Source organism: Balaenoptera musculus, chromosome 9 (assembly GCF_009873245.2).
Source record: "Balaenoptera musculus isolate JJ_BM4_2016_0621 chromosome 9, mBalMus1.pri.v3, whole genome shotgun sequence".
Taxonomy (NCBI): Eukaryota; Metazoa; Chordata; class Mammalia; order Artiodactyla; family Balaenopteridae; genus Balaenoptera; species Balaenoptera musculus.
In genome coordinates, this window is record NC_045793.1 from 19,697,927 (window position 1) to 19,716,861 (window position 18,935).

At 38.5% G+C, this 18,935-nt stretch overlaps 1 protein-coding gene across 1 annotated transcript in view; it reads right to left on the reverse strand.

Annotated features, from left to right (window-relative positions):
* Positions 1 to 18,935, reverse strand: part of EXOC4 (exocyst complex component 4) — a 797,314-nt gene that overhangs the window by 99,916 nt on the left and 678,463 nt on the right. The gene's annotated exons all lie outside the window — the stretch shown is intronic.

The window sequence follows — 18,935 nt, forward strand, 5'->3', positions numbered from 1 at the left end:
GTGACAAACTGCTTATCTTTATTAACTATATGGTTATATTACCACGTGGTTGGACCTGGGTTGTATTTTACTCAAAATGGTATTCTTCCACTTTCCCAATCTATAGGTTCATCAATTTAATGAATATCCTTCCTAAATTCTATGCCAGTCTCCTCCCTGACAAATTATAATTATCTAATTATAATTAGATAATTTCTTCAATGTCTTGGGAAGAAATCTACCAGGAACAACATAGAAGATGGAGTTGGCAACCTTTAGTGGTTTTTCAAAGCCTCTGACTCTGTGGACATGAATGAGTCATAGCTAAGTCTATGAGTTGAGTTCAACACTAATCTCAGTTACTGGCCTAAAATTTAAGAAGGGGCTCTGGTTAAAGGAGAAGGTGGAAAGCCTCAAACTATGCCTGCTCAGGACCCCTCTAATCTATCTGAAAAACCACTGCTCTATGGCAAAAAAAATTGGGGGTCTAAGTCAACAATTCATTAGTCTACTGGAGTGAACCTAGGATTCTTTCCTGGGAAGGATTTTGACGCTGCCCATAGTGCCTGCTTTAGTCCAACTCCAGACAGGTTTTCTTAATTGGCTCTCAAAAATGTTTACTGGATCTCTGCCACAATACTGCCCTAGTGAGAGAGGTTGTTTTTGTTTATATTATAGCATTGGTTTTGGTCCACATCACATTATTTAAGGTGTAGTCTCATAGTAAGTAAATGTTAGAAATCAAAACTAGGGGAGCTATTGGAACCTGTAGGGGCAGTGGTGGGGAGGAAAGTTCTCTCTGAGACTGCAGAACAGGGGACTGTGTTCTTGGAATTATTCATATAGAAATATATATTTCCTCCCTGGAATAATATTATTAACAGAGGTTAAGGTCAATTAGTTTATCCATTCATTTGCTGTTTGATACAATCACATTTTTTGAGTCCCTTCTATGTACTAGTTGGTGGTGTAAAGAGGAAAGAGACAAAGTGCATACTTTCAAGGCATGTACAGTTTGGTTGGAAAGGCAGATAGAGTATTAAATAAATGCATAATACAGTATGTAAAATGCTAGAGATAGCTCTTGGGTATTTTTAGAGCTCAGATAAAGGTTATTTAATACAGTCTGAGAAGGTTCCCTAAAGTTTCTTGAAGTGGTGATGCTTAAGCTGAATTTTAAAAGAGGAACAGGATTTAACCAGGTTAAGGAGAAAGGGTACTCAGAGGGGACAGCTTGAATAAAGGCAAGAAGGTGAGAAATGGCATGGCACTGCAGGAGAACCAAGGGCAGTTCAACGCCCATAAAACCATCTAGATTGTGAAGAACTTTCTATGTCATGTTAAGGATCTCCCAGGGGATGATGAGAAGCCACTGTAGCAAGTTAGCTGGTCATATTTGCATTTAGATAGATCACTTTGGTATGGTAGTTGTATGATAGGAGGATAAGGAGACCGGAAACAGGCCAATCAGTAGGAGGCTATTGAGATAATTCAGGTGAGAAACAATGAAGGTGTAAATGTATAAATTAGGTCAGTGACAGCAAGGATGAAGAAGAAATGACAAATGTATAAATATATATTTAGAAATTAAAATTAGCAGATCTTCATAGCAACTATCAAAAATAGGCATTATTAAAATCTACAAATAACAAATGCTGGAGATGGTGTGGAGAAAAGGGAACCCTCCTACACTGTTGCTGAGAATGTAAATTGGTACAGCCACTATGGAAAACAGCATGGAGGTTCCTCAAAAAACTAAAATTAGAGTTGCCACATGATCCAGCAATCCCACTCCTGGGCAAATACCCAGACAAAACAATAATTCAAAAAGATACATGCTCCCCTATGTTCACAGCAGCACTATTCACAATAGCCAAGACATGGAAACAACCTAAATGTCCACTGACAGAGGAATGGATAAAGAAGATGTGGTACATATATACAATACAATATGCAATACTACTCAGCCATAAAAAAGAATGAAATAATGCCATTTGCAGCAACATGGATGGACCTAGAGATTATCATACTAAGTGAAATAAGTCAGAAAGAGAGAGACAAATACCATATGATATCACTTATATGTGGAATCTAAAGTATGACGCAAATGAACTTATCTACGAAACAGAAACAGACTCACAGACATAGAGAACAGACCTGTGGTTGCCAAGGAGGAGGTGGGGTCAGGGAGGGATGGATTAGGAGTTTGGGATTAGCAAATGCAAACTATTATATATAGGATGGATAAACAACAAGGTCCTACTGTGTAGCACAGGGAACTATATTCAATGTCCTGTGATAAACCATAATGGAAAGGAATATGAAAAAGAATGTATATATGTATAACTGAAACACTTTGCTGTACAGCAGAAATTAACACAACATTGTAAATCAACTATACTTCAATAAAATAAACTTTACAAAATAGGCTTTATTATTATATCTAAGTTGTAGACGAGAAAACTGAGACTCAGAGATTAAAAATCATGTCCTGTAGCCCATAACCAGAAATAACAGTGTTTCTATGGGAGAACCACACTCAGAGCTTCTAGCAGTCAATTTACAAAAGAACTTCTAGAATATAACACATTCATTAGTCAATGAGTGAGTACTGGTGCCAAAACAAATACTGAAGGAAGGGTTATTAAGGAAAGGAAAGACAAGTCAGAGTGGAAGGTCAGAAAGAACATTTTCAGTAAATAACATCCACATTTAGCAAGAGAAAGTTGATATAGACTTAAATATACTGCTTTAAATAAGGAAGTTAATGGCCAAAAATATTGTGGAAATCCAAAGGTAATCATACTGTTTAATCCTAGGGGAAATTCTTAATAGAGATAAATGGATGCCTTGGGAGGAACTTTCCTGTGCTATATAACTGTTGCTATCAGTGCTTGAATTGAGAGGGGAAAGAAAGGGAATGGAGAAAAAGAGCTGGCTCATTTGCAGACATAGATTTACCAGCCAATTCAGCAAACGGAAGAAGGGTAGCAGATTTCAGGCCCTCCCTGGAAGCATTTTGTTAATTTAATTCAATTTGATGAAACATTTACTGAGTACCTGCTATGTTCAAGGAGATACGCCTTGAACTGGCTTTATTACTGATACTGATAATTAACACTGCCCTTGTCAACATCTGTATCAACATGAAGTACTACTCACTAGGCCCTGTGCAGCACGCCTGGGTTAGGTGTGATTTCTACCTGGCGCTTTGGTGTACAATCTAAGCCAATATGGAGTATTGATGAGGGAAAGAAGTCTCAGTAATAGCTGATCTGGCAGTGGTGGCAGGGTTGTTAACTAATTCACATGACTAATTCAGTGTGGAAAGTAGAAAATTAAGTGAACTGCAATATGGGTAAATGATCCCTATAGAATTTAAGCTAAATAGCTAGTTTTACTATTCTTGCTTCTCATCCTTTCTAAGTATATCATTGGGATGCATTTCTCAACTGTTTAGATGTTTCAAATGATTCTGCTGAAGTAACAGAAGCTCTGTGATAATGAAGTCTTTCTGTTGTTTCATGATGAAAGTGAAACCTTAAGAAGTGATCCTTAGTAAAGGGTTGGTATACAAGGGAAATCATGGAGTAATCCATTACCGCAACAGTGGACATAGAAATTACCATATTAGCACTTAAGAATCTTAACTTCTATGAGGTACATATATATAATGGAATACTCCTCAGCCATACAAAAGAATAAAATAATGCCATTTACAGCAACATGGATGGCCCTAGAGATTATCATACTAAGTGAAGTAAGTCAGAAAGAGAAAGACAAATACCATATGATACCACTTATACATGGAATCTAAAATGTGACACAAAGGAGCCTATCTACAAAACAGAAACAGACTCACAGACATAGAGAACAGACTTGTGGTTGTCAAGGGGGAGGGGGGTGGGGAAGGGATGGATTGGGAATCTGAAGTTAGCGGATGTAAACTACTATATATAGAATGGATAAACAACAAGGTCCTACTGTATAGCACAGGGAACTACATTCAATATCCTGTGATAAACCATAATGGAAAAGAATATAAAAAAGAATGTGTGTGTGTGCATATACATATATATATGTATACATATATGTATTTATAACTGAATCACTTTGCTATACAGTAGAAATTAACATTGTAAATCAACTATACTTCAATTTAAAAAGAAAATCTTAAATTCTTAATCTAAAGACCAGAACGGCTTGAACTCCTTAGATCCTTATAAGAAAAATCCTACTTTGGACTAAGTTATACTTTGCCATCAGAATTTTACTGAACATTACAGACTATAGCTAATAAAATTTTAGTATGTTAAAGTTATGGCAGATGTTTTAAATTAATGCATATTTATTTCTTATTTTAAAAATTCTACCATTTATGGCATTAATGAAGTGTCAGTATCCTGTTCACCTTCCTAGGGATATTCAGGGCTACTGAGACATTTAATAGTCTACAGTTATTCTGCTTTTTAAAAAATAAAACAATTTATAAGACATCTAACTGAAAAAAGTCCATAGGAACAATCAACTCAATGAGACATGTTACAAGTTAGTCCCTAATGAACAAAAGAATGCAGCTGAACACAGACAGAATCCTTTGATGCCTCTAAAAGGCCCAAGAGCTTCAGAGCTCCTACTGGCTCTGGAGTTGGATGGTCTGTCATTTTTCTTATGGTTTTTACTAAAACCACAGTGCAGCAGTTTCTTCATTTCCATATCTCCTGACACGGGAGTACAAGTTTACAGAGAAAGTCATTTAATGAGAGCTGAGGTTTAACCTTAAGTTTCACTCACTGTGGCCCCGAATAAACACACCCTGTGCCTGAGTTCAAAGGCCACATGGACCTTGGAAGGCTGTTAAACGTAAGTGCTCAAAGTTGAATTTCAAATGCAATGTACCAATGATCCCTTGGTGGTGAAATGAAATGATCAAGCAGAATGGGCCAGTTATCAACAGGAAGGATAGGAGAAGGGGGGAAACTGAAGGCGGACTTGGGCATTTCACATTGAGCACCATCATGGGCAAATATGGACAGTAAAATGAAAGAGTCGGCAATGAAATATTCTTAGAATGGCTAAGATTGAGGCAACGAGTTTAAAGAGAGAAGAAACAGAAGGAAAAAACTACCATTTATTGAGAGATCACTGTATAGTAAGCACTGGATCAGGTGTCATGCGTACAGTAGTTGATTTGATCCTCAAAGCAATCCTGTGAGGGATTTAGGACACAGACAATATCATCGATGATACCAGAAGTGCCTTGTGCAAGGCCAAGGTCATGCTCCTCTGTTATTTTGGTGCCGAGGAATAGAAATAAGGCAGGATTGTAACGTTAGATGTCGGTCTTGCCTCAATATTCCATGGGTAGGGCTGGGTCAGGGGAGAGAAAGTCTAGGCATGGTGTTGAAGAAAAGCATCTCTCCCCGCTTGTTTGTGGGAACAGGAGGTGGTGGGAAGAGTTTCTGGCCACTGGTGGCGCTTGTGGCAGCCATCTGTCTGTCAGCGACCCCTGTTGTGCTTCGCAGATCGAGGCAGATCCAGCAGCATATGCAAAACTCTTTCGCGGGGGCATTTCTCTAGCACACTTCCAAGATTTCTGTGAGAAGCCCAAAGGCTGTTGGCTTGAGCAAACGCGTTAATTGGGCTCGTGGTACCTTTAAACAAATAATACGAGGGTGGATTTTTCATCACATTCCCTCTTTCAGAAGTAGACATGACAGAAGTTCTGAACATCTCTCTCTGCGTAAAGTTTGAGCAAATATTTTTCCTCATAAAGCTGATCCTACAGGATGGCCTTTATAATTAGTGTACGAAAAAAGACTCTGATGTTATTTCTGTTTTGATACTTACAATAATAATCCATAAATCTTAAAATTAATATTTCAGTGAGAATTTCTCTCTACACGGTCTTTCTCAGTATTCTGGCACCACTATTTAAAGGCTGTAGCATAAAAGGTCAAAAATCTTGTCATCATTTCTTGAGTGAAGTTCTCTATTTCCCTAAAAATGGTGCAACAGACTCTCCTGGAGAAAATGGACAGGTCCTCAGTAGGCCCAAGGAGAGAGTTTCCAATAAAGTCAGAGCATATGTGGCCACTTTATTCTGATCCTTTGTTCGGGCTGCCTCACCCAAATCTCCCAGAGATTCCTCATTATAAAGAGAAGAGGCTTGATCTTAATTTGAAAATAGAACTATTCCACGAAAGTGGCCAAGATAAAATCTGGGATAAAATGTAAACACCTAAAAGTATGTGTCATGGATCTTTTAAAAATCATTCACTTGGAATCACAGGTAGCTGAATTTTTTCAGACTTAAAATGTTAAGATTCTCAATAATGAGCTATATATAGAAAGAGATATTGTTTGAACTGGCAATCCCCCCCACCCCAGGTGTTAGGCTAATGACTTCATCATTTTCCTTTCAGTAAGTTTCTCATATAAAGACAATCTTTATATACAGAGACCCACTTGCATAGCTTATCACCACCTTTCCTGAGGTTCAGGAATACAATAATTCCAATAATACCTTGTCTTCCAGCAACATCAGGCTTCATAATACCTCATCTTTGCCATACACTGTGTGTTTTCGAAGAATGAGTTTCCAAAGAGATACAGAATACACAAATGTTGGAAAATAAAAAGAAAGAAAAAGAAGAGAGGAAACCCCAATTGCAGTTAAAATGCAATAGTCTTCCACTGCATATCCCAATGCTAGTTAATACAGACATTTCCAATAACTTTAAGTGGTGATTGTTGAAAAAAAAGAAATCAAGTTTGTGTTTCTTAAAAGACAAGAGGGAAGAAAATGACTTGTCATATCTGGCTGGTTCAGAAATATAAAATCCAATTCTGAAGAAGTAGAGATAAGAGAAGTGCTGTAGAAGTGCCGTCAGCTCAGCAAACACTAAATAATGAACAATGCAGAGACTGTCCAGCATGATAAAATACTCTATTAGAGGGACTGTTTTTAAATGAGTGATAATTGTGGCACATCCACAGTGAAAGGTTATTGAATTTTTATCTGTAGCAAGAAGCTTTTGACAGACTTGCTGAAAAGTCACCTACAAGTAGCACCTTCTTTAGATGAATTTGACCAAAGGGGTTTTCCAGAATGTAACACCTTTCTGACATTTACAGGATTTTTGCTTCCTTGAAGAATCTGATCAGATATTCTTGGTTTCTAGAAAAACATTTAGGTTTTCCATTAGTCTTACGGAAAAGTCCTCATTATTCTTCCTTTCATAAAAATTGGATTACGTTGTTAGTTAAGAACTCCAGTCAAATTCACCTAGGATTCAACGACCAGACCTCAAAGATGTTAGTACACAGAATTAACTGCTATTCATAAACAACACTGTGCCTTGGAGACCTATACCTGATATATTCCTGTACCTCGTATGAAGAAGAAGGGAGTTCTTTTACATTTTTATTGTATAGTTTATAAGAGTGGATATAAATTACAATATTGAATTTAGGATAATAAAGTAAATGAGAACCTTTCCCTAAATACACGACTATAAAATTTGGTTTCAAAATAGATCCTTGGCAGGGGGGTGGAGGTTTTCCAGCTTCGGTTTCTTACAGCAGGTGAAGGTCAAGACCACCCCCTTTAAAGTGCATCCAGTGTCATTCATAGACGCATTCGGGGATGCAGCATGGCATTTATCTTGCTGTTGTGATTTTGGCAGACAACTAAAGAATAGCATTATCACCGGGAGGGAAACAGAGGTGCGCTAGTTTGGTGTTCTGAGGCACACTAGCAACAGGCGATTATGTTGTTTTTCTAGACACTGTGGTCTGCACTCTGAGAACAGTACGGTTCAATCTAGATTTTGTCACCGTCTCACTTTGACCTTGGGCCAATGGCCAAACTTCTGTTTCATGATCATGCTTTGTAAAACTGAGAGAATAAAGGCTATTAACTGCAGCTTGAAGCAGGGATAAAGGATTAAGAATTAATGATTATAAAGGTTCTTGAAAAAGTATGAAATGCCGTCTAAATGTTGAGTGCCATTGTCATCATCGTGGCATCCTCTGGGACTGTCACATGCACACACATTTGCGCATACCGTCCCTTTGCTACACTTTCCCGGGGGCTGGCAGACTGCAAAGGGTCTTTGTGTACTGCTGATTATAATAAGTAAGCTGTCTGAAAGAGCAGATTCAGTTTACATCCAAAAATGTTTTGGAACATTTTTCTAAATCCAATCCCACAAAGCGATAGAGATTTCTTCCATTCAGTCCAGGCCAGCCCTCCATCCTCTGTTTCCCCCATCAGGATTCATCTTTCCTGGTCCCCTGCATTTGTAGTATACCCACGCTTAGTTTCGAGGGTGAAGAAATTAAAAGACACACTCTTTTTCTAGTGAGAAGTTCATGAAGTCATGGCTTCATGTTGGTAAGGGGGTTTATCTCACATTTTAAAGCACCCAACTATCTGAGGGCTTTTCCAGATAAGAGCTTAGATTTAATAGCACAATCAGTGCGTTCAGGTACAATCTTTCACTTACTTCTCATTCATTATAAGAGATTCTTTTTTCTGTTTGGCGGCCAAGTCGGTCCCCTCCGATTTCTCGTTCAAAACCTGCTGCCCTAGTAGCCACTGCTCCTCACCTCCGCTCAGGGTGTCAACCCGGGTAATTCTGCACTTCCACCCTCTCCTCCGTCTGGCTCTGCTATTTCAGCATGCCATTTTAAAGCCCTCTCTTGCTTTCCACCTTCTTCTGCCTCCCCTTTTCCCCAGAGATTTTCATTCCTATTTCTTCTTCCTGTTTCCATTTTAGAGTTTTGTTTGAAGATACAATCATTCATCTGGAAGCTCCCAGTCACCACATTTAAGCCATCCATGATATTACCATATTTTCATAAAATATTTCCCTTCTGGATACAAATGTTGGCATTTTCAAAGAAACAGCCACATAATTCTTTACGAGTAGATACTGAGAACTCCAAAATTACATCAGAACGCCCACAGCACTAGCCCTCCATAGCTGCACAACTGATAATCACCTCCTTGCTGAGGGAGGTAGGGTGCTGTTTTCAAATCAGTACTGGGCACAGGACAATGGACCCGACAGATGACCAGCTGATTGACAAGAAGGAACTGTATTTGGTTCTGGCATGTTTTTCAACAACATCGGAACCCTCTTTTCATAGTTTTGAAAAACAATAAGGACAGATGTTAACGGGGTTTCAAAAGCAACCACAAGACTTGAGATAAAAGAGAACCCTGAAGGGGTGGGAGAAGGTGAAGACCCAGTATTCGGGGAGCAGTGCAGTGAGTGAGAGCCCCAGTGATAGGATTCATAGTAGTAACCCCAGGAACCCCATATTAAGTTCCCACTCTGTGTCTCATGCTTAGAACTCCAAGGTCATCATCTCATGTAATGGTTACACCAACCCAATGAGGATGCATCATCATATCTATTTAACAAGTAAGAAGACCTATTTAGTTCAGAAAGGTGAAATAATTTCCCTCTGGTGATACAATAACTTGCCTCATTTGTCCCCAAGTGTACTTGACTTCAAAGTCAAATATGTACTATAAGCCTCCAAGACTAAGGGAGAAGCATAGGAAAGAGTCTATGAATTAAAAGAAGAACACAGAGGTTTAGAGGGAGGCAAAATTACCACGATCTAGGAGCCCTGTGAGGGTATTCAATGAGAGGAAAAGGAAAAAAACTAAGAAATGTTTAAAAAGGGGACTAACCCATGTTATCAGTACTTAAGATGTGCTAAGAAGAAAGGAACATGGGAACCCCATGGGTCAGCCTGAAGCTTAGATGATAATCAGTAGTAACAGTGCAGAGTACATCAATGTGGAGAAGGAGCTGGAGGGGTCCAGATGGTTTTCCTTATAAAGTGAGAGAATTACCAGCATCTCCATTGTTTGTGACAACACGGGTCTCAGAAAGTTCCTAAGAACAACCAGGTGAACACCCTGAGCACAGGGATTTTCCACACAATTCTTTCTTCATTAAGATAAATTTCAAGCAGCTTATAAGTAACGATAGAGTTCAATTAAGACTGAAAATGAACAAAACTGAATCATCATAAAATTGTCATTTAGTGTTTTCATTCCTACAAAACATATGACTAATTCGGAAACTGGTACAACATGGAAATATATTTGGACACTTTTCAAAAAAGTGATAAAGGCTCACACAAAAGTAGAAGTTGTGTCAATGAGATAAGATCAAAACAAATTCCAGATTGGACAGTAGGTGGGAAAGCCCTGAACAAGGTATAATTCCAGTGGTAATGTAATTTTCTTAGTAAACAGTATGTTCATGAAACTAACCAATGACAATGAATTTGGAAGTTGTCACCAACTGAGGAAGAGGAATGATAAGAGTGAAACCACAGAATGAGAGTCAGCTGAAGAAAATGACAACGGATAAGACCAAAAAATGATGATGGCAGAGAAAGCCCAACCTGGAAAAGAGGATTCGAGACACTAAGTATGTAGAGTTAGGCTAAGCAACTGCTGAGGAGGAGCTGTCTGATAAACAGTCTACAAATATTTGAAACTTGTAAATACCGGAGCAGGAGAGAAATTACCATACACAGAGTTTTAATTAAAAATAATCAGATGAAATCATGACAGAAAAATTCTGGCTTAATGGTTTGACAAAAGCAAATCTGAAACGGGACAATGTCCCAGGAGATCTTGTCTAGGGACATTTTTATTCTCATTTGTGTCAAGGCAGAAAAACAAACAGCAAGGGGGGCGGGCGTCTGCATTTTATCTTCCATTTGCCATTAGGGCAGAAAAAGCCCATGATAGAGAGCTCTATTCATATTCAATACCTATTCCATCTTCTAGAAAATGTTGAATCATAGTTGGCAATGTATAAAGGCCTCCTGGCTGGCGACAAAACCATATACTCGAGGGATGGGGGGTGTACAGATACCTGGACCTTGTCCACCTTTACTTTCAGTGATATAATTGACTTGTAAACACTTCTACATTCATTCAATTTGTTTGGCAATCACAGCCTTTTGTGTTAAGAGAGACACCGATTCCTGTGCCCTTCTCATTTCACTGATTTGAAAAAGGTAAGAGGAAGGTTTTTATTTTTAATCAGATCTGGGGGACAGTTTGGCTAACTAGGAACTGCTAAGCAGAAGTGGGCAGCTGTCCTGACTCTAGTATAGACACGAATTACAACACTCTGAGCCTGGTGTTCTTGTCTGTAAAATGGGAAGTCATGTTAACCCCAAACTTTTGAGACTAGAACTGGCAAAATAACTATAAAGCATTTCCCAAATATAAGAGCTCTAGAAATTAAAGAAGAAATTCTGGAGGGCTCAAAAATCAGTGGTTCTCCACCTTGGCTGTTTGTTGAAATTGCCTGAGGAGACTTTTAAAAGCACGGTACTCTGGGCATCTCCCGCAGAGAGTCTGACCAGAAGCTCAATAGGTCATCCTAATATAAGCCAAGGATGAGAACCAATCCTTTAGGACAGTGGTTCTCAACCTCTGATGTGAATGGTTTGGGGATGCCCAGGCCACACCTTGGAATGATTAAATGAAAATCTCTGGGAGTGGGGCCCAGCATCAGTATTTTTTAAAACTCCCCAACTGATTACAATTGACATGCAGCTAACTTTGAGAATTGCTACTCTGAAAGGACATTTGTCAGGAAATAAGTTTCACTTGTAAATGGGTTTTGAGTCAACACTGCACATTAGAAGGACCTAATGTAAATGGGTTAAAGTAAAACTTTATTTTTTGGTGAAGAAAAATTCAGATAGCTCTTTTAATCTCAGCATGGCTTTGTCTGAAATTAATATGTTTGTATACATTTACTAAGGATTGTTTAGCACGTGTGGCAACTAAGAAGTAGCTGCAGGCCCAAATCTAGTGGTTCAGGGCAGAAAAAACATCTCCTTCCGTAGGCCTTTCAGACCCACAAGATTATAATCTTTACCAACTGCATAATTGTTTAAGGTGGAGGACGACTATTTTTTTAAGCAGCTATTCAACTTGTCCAAACGTTGGGCTTATAATAGATGCATTCATCATGTTAAAAAATGGTCACTAGAAAGAGAGACAAAAGCAATTTGCGGTGGGAAAGTGGAAAGTCGATCTAGAGTTCAGAAGGAACTGTCTAGAGGGGACTACATGAATTGGAGGCCTAAAAATCAATCCCAGAACATCACTAGTGATAAGTCACATTGACAGGAGTTATCCTTGATAGATGCGATGAGAATGCTTTTATCTTTGTGGTTTTCCTTCCCCAAACCCACGAGCCCTGTCTAATCATGAAAAGAGATTAGGCAAATCCATACTGAAGGACATTCTGCAAAATATCTGACCAGTATTCCTTTAAACTGTTAAGGTCATCATAAACAAGGAAAGTCTAGGAAACTCTCACAGTCTAAATGAGCCTAAAGACACAGTGACTAAATGTATTATGATATCCTAGAGATGGGATCTTGGAACAGAAAAAGGACATCAGATAAAAACTAAGGAAATCTGAATATAGACCTTAGTTAATAATAATGTATCAGTATTGGTTCATCTGTTGCGACAAATGTAAGATGTTAACAACTGGGAAAACTGGGTATGAGATACATAGGAATTCTGTACTACCTTTGCAACTTTACTCAAAATCTGGAAGTATTCTAAATTAAAATTTTTTCTTAAAAAAATCAATCTCTGGACATATTAACATTCATCAGTAAACTGAGGTGTGGAATTACATTAGTAGCTGGAATCTTTGAGAACTGTGAGGGAAGTGTAATGATTGGACAGCAGCCAGGTTTGAAACAAGCAAAAAAGAAGCCATAGTCATTTCATATTGGTTGACTTGAACATTTCTAAAAATAATTCAATCAAGTAATGAAATAACCAAATTGCAACAGAAGTCATCTGATGGTGTGCAAATCTGCCAATAATATGAAATTACATTCCTGCAGTAGTGAAGCATATGCCCTATCTTGTGCCTATGCTGGGAGAAATAAACGATTCTGAACAAATTATATAAATATAGCATAGGACAGTGTTTACCAGAAGTTGTTCCATAAAAGAAAAGTCCTGTAAGATGCTCTGGGGTGAGAGAATTCCATTGATAAAGAAGTTTGGGAAACACTGCATTGCTGTAATTACTCCGTTGACATAAAAAGACTTTAAAAGTTTTATTGTATGCAGGAACTATATTTAATGTTCTTTAACCTAATGTGTCTCAAGTGTATTTGACCACTAAACTCTTTTCCCTTTAGCATCAATAGAAAAAATTTTGGACAAAGCCAGGCCTAACACATACTTCTCTGTCAGGGGATTTGGAGACTGAACAAGTGAAGTATTTATCCATGTCTTGATATAACTAGGTGGACATTTCAAGTATGTTTCAAAAAGCTAACTGTATGAACTGGCATTATTTTAGAACTTTATCAGTAGCGACCTAAGTGTTGATCTATAGCACAATCCAACAGAACTTTCTGTGCTGATGGAAATGTTCTACAGCCTCGCTAATACAGTGGTCACTGAACATCTGAAATGTGGCTAGTGTGACTAAGCAAATGAATTTTATATTTCAGTTAATTTTAATTAATTTAAATGTAAATAGCCACACAAGGTTAGTGGCTGCTGCCATAGGAGAGTGCAGTAGCTAGAAGATATTCTGTAACATGATAACAAGACAGGCAGAGTTTCTAACTTTGAAAATATTTGTAGAATAAAAAAAGAGGGAGAAAAATTAATAAGATATTTTATTACAACTAAGATGAAATTCAAAAAGGATTATGTGCAATAGTTCCATATATTTAAAGCATAGAAAGTCTGGTTACACACAAGACGATGATCAGAAATGATCACAAGTTGAATGTAGGCATTAAAGTGCTTTCATTAAAAAAAAAAAAAATGATGACCTTCCTGGATGGTTTAATAGGAATAGGGTATGAATGGAACTGTTATCACTGCCAGTACTTAACCTTGGTAATGGTCAAGACAATGATGTAGTAGAGAGAAAATTAAAGTGGCAAGTTGAGGGCTTGTTTCCATACAAGTTCAGGCAGAGACATGCAGAGTGACCATTCTGAAGCCTTGATTCCTCCATGTGCAGAATATCTGAGTTAGACCAGATGATTTCTAAGATCCCTAGTAATAGTTCTGCTTTAAGAAAGAAGTATAACACTTACGTATCACTGCAGCATTATTCACAATAGCCAAGAGGTGGGTGAAATCTGAATGTCCACTGACAGATGCCTGGATAAAGAAAATGTCGTATACCCATACAACAGAATATTATTCAGCCTTAAAAAAGAAGGAAATCCGGTCATATGCTACAACACTTTGAGGACATTAGGCTACATGAAATAAGCCAGTCACAAAAAGACAAACACTGCACGCTTCCACTTATAAGGGGGCATCTAAAAGTAGTCAAACTCATAGAAATGGAAAGTGGAAAGTGGTTACCAGGGGTTGGGGGAGAGGGGGAAATAGGGTATTTATTGTTCAGTGGGTACAGAGTTTCAGTTACGTGAGATGAAAAAGTTCCAGAGATCTGTTGCATAGTAATAAATACAGAGTTCACACGACTCTACTGTACTGCACACTTAAAAACAGTTAAAATGGTATGTTTGATGTTATGTATATCTCACCACAATACAAAAAAAAAGAAGTATATAAATAACTGCATAACTAATACTGCAATTCATGAACCAATTCCAGGAACCAAAATTATGAGATTTATTTGACCCTGTGGTTTCGCAAAAGAAAAAAAAAAAGATTACGGTATGACTTTTTATTATCAATGCACGTGGGCACAGCAAGAACTGCGGTAACAGGAGCTGAGGGAGCCAGAAGGGGATAAAACTGGTGTTGAAGGAACTTGCAACATGGGCCACATTCACAAAGGCTAACAGTCAAACCACCATCCGAGAGAGTGTAAGCGAACTTGGGCCTGATCTGGGCTCCTACTTCTGCTAGATTTGGTTGCCCTGGACTCAGAGGCTGGGTGGGACCCTCAGGCCAAAAGTTTTTACTATCCAGAGATGGGCAGGTAGAGACCAGGGAAATGTTTTCAGACACATTAAAGTATTTCACAGAAAAAATATTCAACATTTAATTTCTGAAGAATAGGACAGAAGAAAGAGGTTTAGACTGAAGCAAAGGGACTTTAATAAAAAACAGATGACCTCCTTGATGGTAAGGTTACTTAAAGAGCAGAATATATAATCAAGGAAGTTTTAGATTCTCTGATCCTGGAGATTTTTTTTTACAGAATCCGAGAAAGGAGGGGCCCCTCGAGGAAGCAAATGCCGTCAGAACAAGCTCTGGAGCCCCTTTCAAGTTCTCTGTACTCTATTTTTAAAGGCAACACATCCTTAAAACAAAAGGATAAAATACAAAAGAAAATCATTAGTGTTCCAACTGAATACACTCTTCATTTTTATCTAGGTCACAATTTGCTGAGAATTTTCTTAACCATAACAGTTAATCTCAGACTTCTCATTTAGGATTGTTACAGACAGCAGATACTACAGATGCTATTCTGTGCCTTTACTACAAGGTTGAAATTGTGATCAATTAGAGAAACTATGTATAAACCTAGATCCTGAATGCCCAATGCTACATATGATCCTGCTCAACTTCCTTGCACTGAAAGCATATTTGTTAAAACAGACCCTGAACATAAAGAGATTCTAGAAGTGGGAGTGGGAGACTGAGTCGTGAGTTGGGGGTGAAGAGTCAGAAAACAAGGCATATACAGAGAGAACCTGAGAGACCCATGAGAGGAGGTCAAGTTAGGTCAATCCAAGTCTTCTCTAGGACTGTTTCAGGAGCTCTTGGCAAAAATGCTTTTTTTGTCTGGGATCAAATAATCTTGGGGCTGCTGGTAGCCAAGGATGTTGCCATACGAAAAGGTCTTACCTGAGATGGAAAGCAATAAAGGGAATACACCAAAAATAGAGAAAGTGGGGGAGAGAGAGCAGGCGTGTAAACATGTCTGTAACATGGTATTATCTTGTGAACCTCTGGATCCAGCCACACCTGAAGTCTTTTGATTTACCAGTTTTATAAATCGATGTTTTCTTTGTCTTTTAATTGGGCTGCGACTTTGAACAGAAAGAATCTTAAGTAGAACAGGTTTAAGGAAGGCTGAGCAGGGGAATACCAGGAGAAATGGAGCAGGAACCATGGACTGTGAAGGTAAGAGCAGTGCCTTTGGTGCAGTCAGGATCTACATGAGGCGAGGAGACTCTTTTAAATGTAAAGAACACAGAGTGATGCTTAGGCAAATACTAAAAGAGATGGAAAAACTGTCTTTGAAAAAATGGTCAACTCTTATCTCCTGGGCAAGTGGCCAGCCATGCTCTGCCACTAAAATGCAATACTCTCTTCACTATGACATGAAATATTTCAGGTGGAGGAGAATACTGCTATTAATATCTAAAGAGATTTTCCACTATGAAAATAATTTTCTGCAAACTTCCTCCATTCCATTCCATTAGTAGCTTTTTTTTTTTTTTTAATAAATAAATAAATTTATTTATTTATTTATTTATTTTTGGCTGTGTTGGGTCTTCGTTTCTGTGCGAGGGCTTTCTCTAGTTGCGGCGAGCGGGGGCCACTCTTCATCGCGGTGCGCGGGCCTCTCACTATCGTGGCCTCTCTTGTTGTGGAGCACAGGCTCCGGACGCGCAGGCTCAGTAGTTGTGGCTCACGGGTCCAGCTGCTCCGCGGCATGTGGGATCTTCCCAGACCAGGGCTCGAACCCGTGTCCCCTGCATTGGCAGGCGGATTCTCAACCACTGCACCACCAGGGAAGCCCGTAGCTTCTTAATTATAATAAAGCATGGCATTTACCATACCAAATAGTTAAAGGATGTGGACGAAAAAAGAAACTTCTATGCTTCTTTTCTTGACTTTTCCCCATCCTGAGTCTCTATGAGTGCTAGACAAAAGGCTGGCATTTTCTTCATGCTATCGAGTCTCCAGACTTGGCAACACCTTTGTTGAGGTAATCATTTGGTTCACTTTTCAAAAGAATAATAAAGAGCTGTCCTTTATTCCCTTTCTAAAGTCACACTGACATGGAGCAATCAAAGTAACCCATTCCCTGCTTTGTTCAAATTATAAACATCAGTGGGCATCTCTCCTGGGAATTCAAAGAATAGACGTGTGTGGGTGAGCAAGGCATGTTGTTAGCAGAATAAACCAGGTTTGCTGGATGCTCTGTTTTTACAAAGACAACATAAGTAGTGATTACAGTTCACTTGGGTTTTGTACTGATCGTCAAAATGCTAACAGTCATTTAAATCACTCACTGGCTGGAATAATCACCCTGAAAGGAACTGAGAAGGTACAACCTATAAAACGGAACTGAGCACATGAGAGGTATTAATGGGCATGGTACAAGAGGTCTTTGCCAGAATAACAGAGGTGCTGGAAGACATGAATTAGACATCAGCTGTACTAGGGGCTCTCAGTGACGTGAACACAACAGGTAAACGGTGCAATTACAAAGCTGACCATAACTCAGAGAGCATCTTTCTCTTTTTGAGAACAGCTGAAGCCAGGTTAGACTGTGTGAATGACTCAGTGGCTTGCTATGGAGGCTGTGTCCTATTTTGCCTTGTGGAGCTCTTTTAGGATGGACAGAACAGAAATCTGGGAGGCTGTGCTGCCAAAATAAGAGACTACATTATTAAATATTAGACTTTGATGGCCCACCGAACGAGAGGACTCCTTCCAATCGTCACTAACAAACCAACCCAAGCAGCCCTACATTTGCAAGAGTCAAAGGAAACTAGGAAAAGAGGCATCTGGTCCCTTTTCAGAGCTGTTTATTTTGCAACTAGCAAAAGGGAGTCAGCTCTTTCTTTCTTTTTTTTTTTTTTTTTTTTTGGTGGAGTAGGGTGAGTCTGGGAGATAAAATGGCTAATTCTGACTACTACTTGTGACAGGTTCCCTGATATGAGGTCGTTATAAAGTTGAAAACCTCTCAAGGATACCTACTTAGGCAGAGTCTGCTCAGACCCGATACTGAGTCCAAACTATCCTTAGTAGATGAATACATTTCTAAGAATAAACATGTACAATTTTATCATCAGCTAAAAGTAATATTTTAAATACTAAAAAGTGCAAAAATAAGAGTACAAATAAAAAGTAATATTTTAAGAAGATTTCTAAAGCAGAATACATAATCTCAGAAGCCCCCTCCTTCCATCTGCTTTCCTCACCCCCTGTTGACCCCCAGGACAGCTACACAATCAGCATGAGATCATAAGTAAGTGAGCATTCAAAGGTCTCCTAAACTCTGCCCGTGGGGCCTGTGTTTCTGGGCATAATTTACTCTGGTTTATTTCATCCACATCTGCTCCCTCTCTGGGCTGGAAATCATGGTTAATCAAGCAATAATAACTTTTCAAGAGACAATGATAAAAAATAACTTTCTTTGAAGTTCACAGTCCAAATAATACAAGCTTTTTCCTTCTAATAATCTTCTAACAGTTCACTCCAATACTAACTTCAGAGCTGATTCCGTTTCTTTCATGTTCTTGCTGTTCTTTTGCTTTTTTCTATGCTGTTTTCTGTCCCTCCATTCATGCATTCAAATCTCCCATCTCCTTTATTCCTTCTTCATGTCATTTTTTCTTTGCCTTTAACTGTTTAACACTTCTGAACTAATGCTTTTAAAAAACATTTGTGCTATACTTATTGAATAAAGTTTATGTGTCCCAAAGTTTTCAAATTATTTTTGAAATAATTGGTCATTGGTCCTTGATAGAAAAAGGTTTCCCATTTTTACTTCAGACCCTATTCCTTAATTTCCTGGAAATGTATAATGAAGTTATCTTTCAGCCATCTCTTTTCCAGAATAATTGTTTTTCTCATTGTCTCTGTTTTCTAGCAACTTGATCACTTCTATTATTCTCTTTTTAGATACTTTTTCATTCCTTTTCTATCAGTTAAAATGAAAACATCAAGGGTGTGCTCAGCTTTG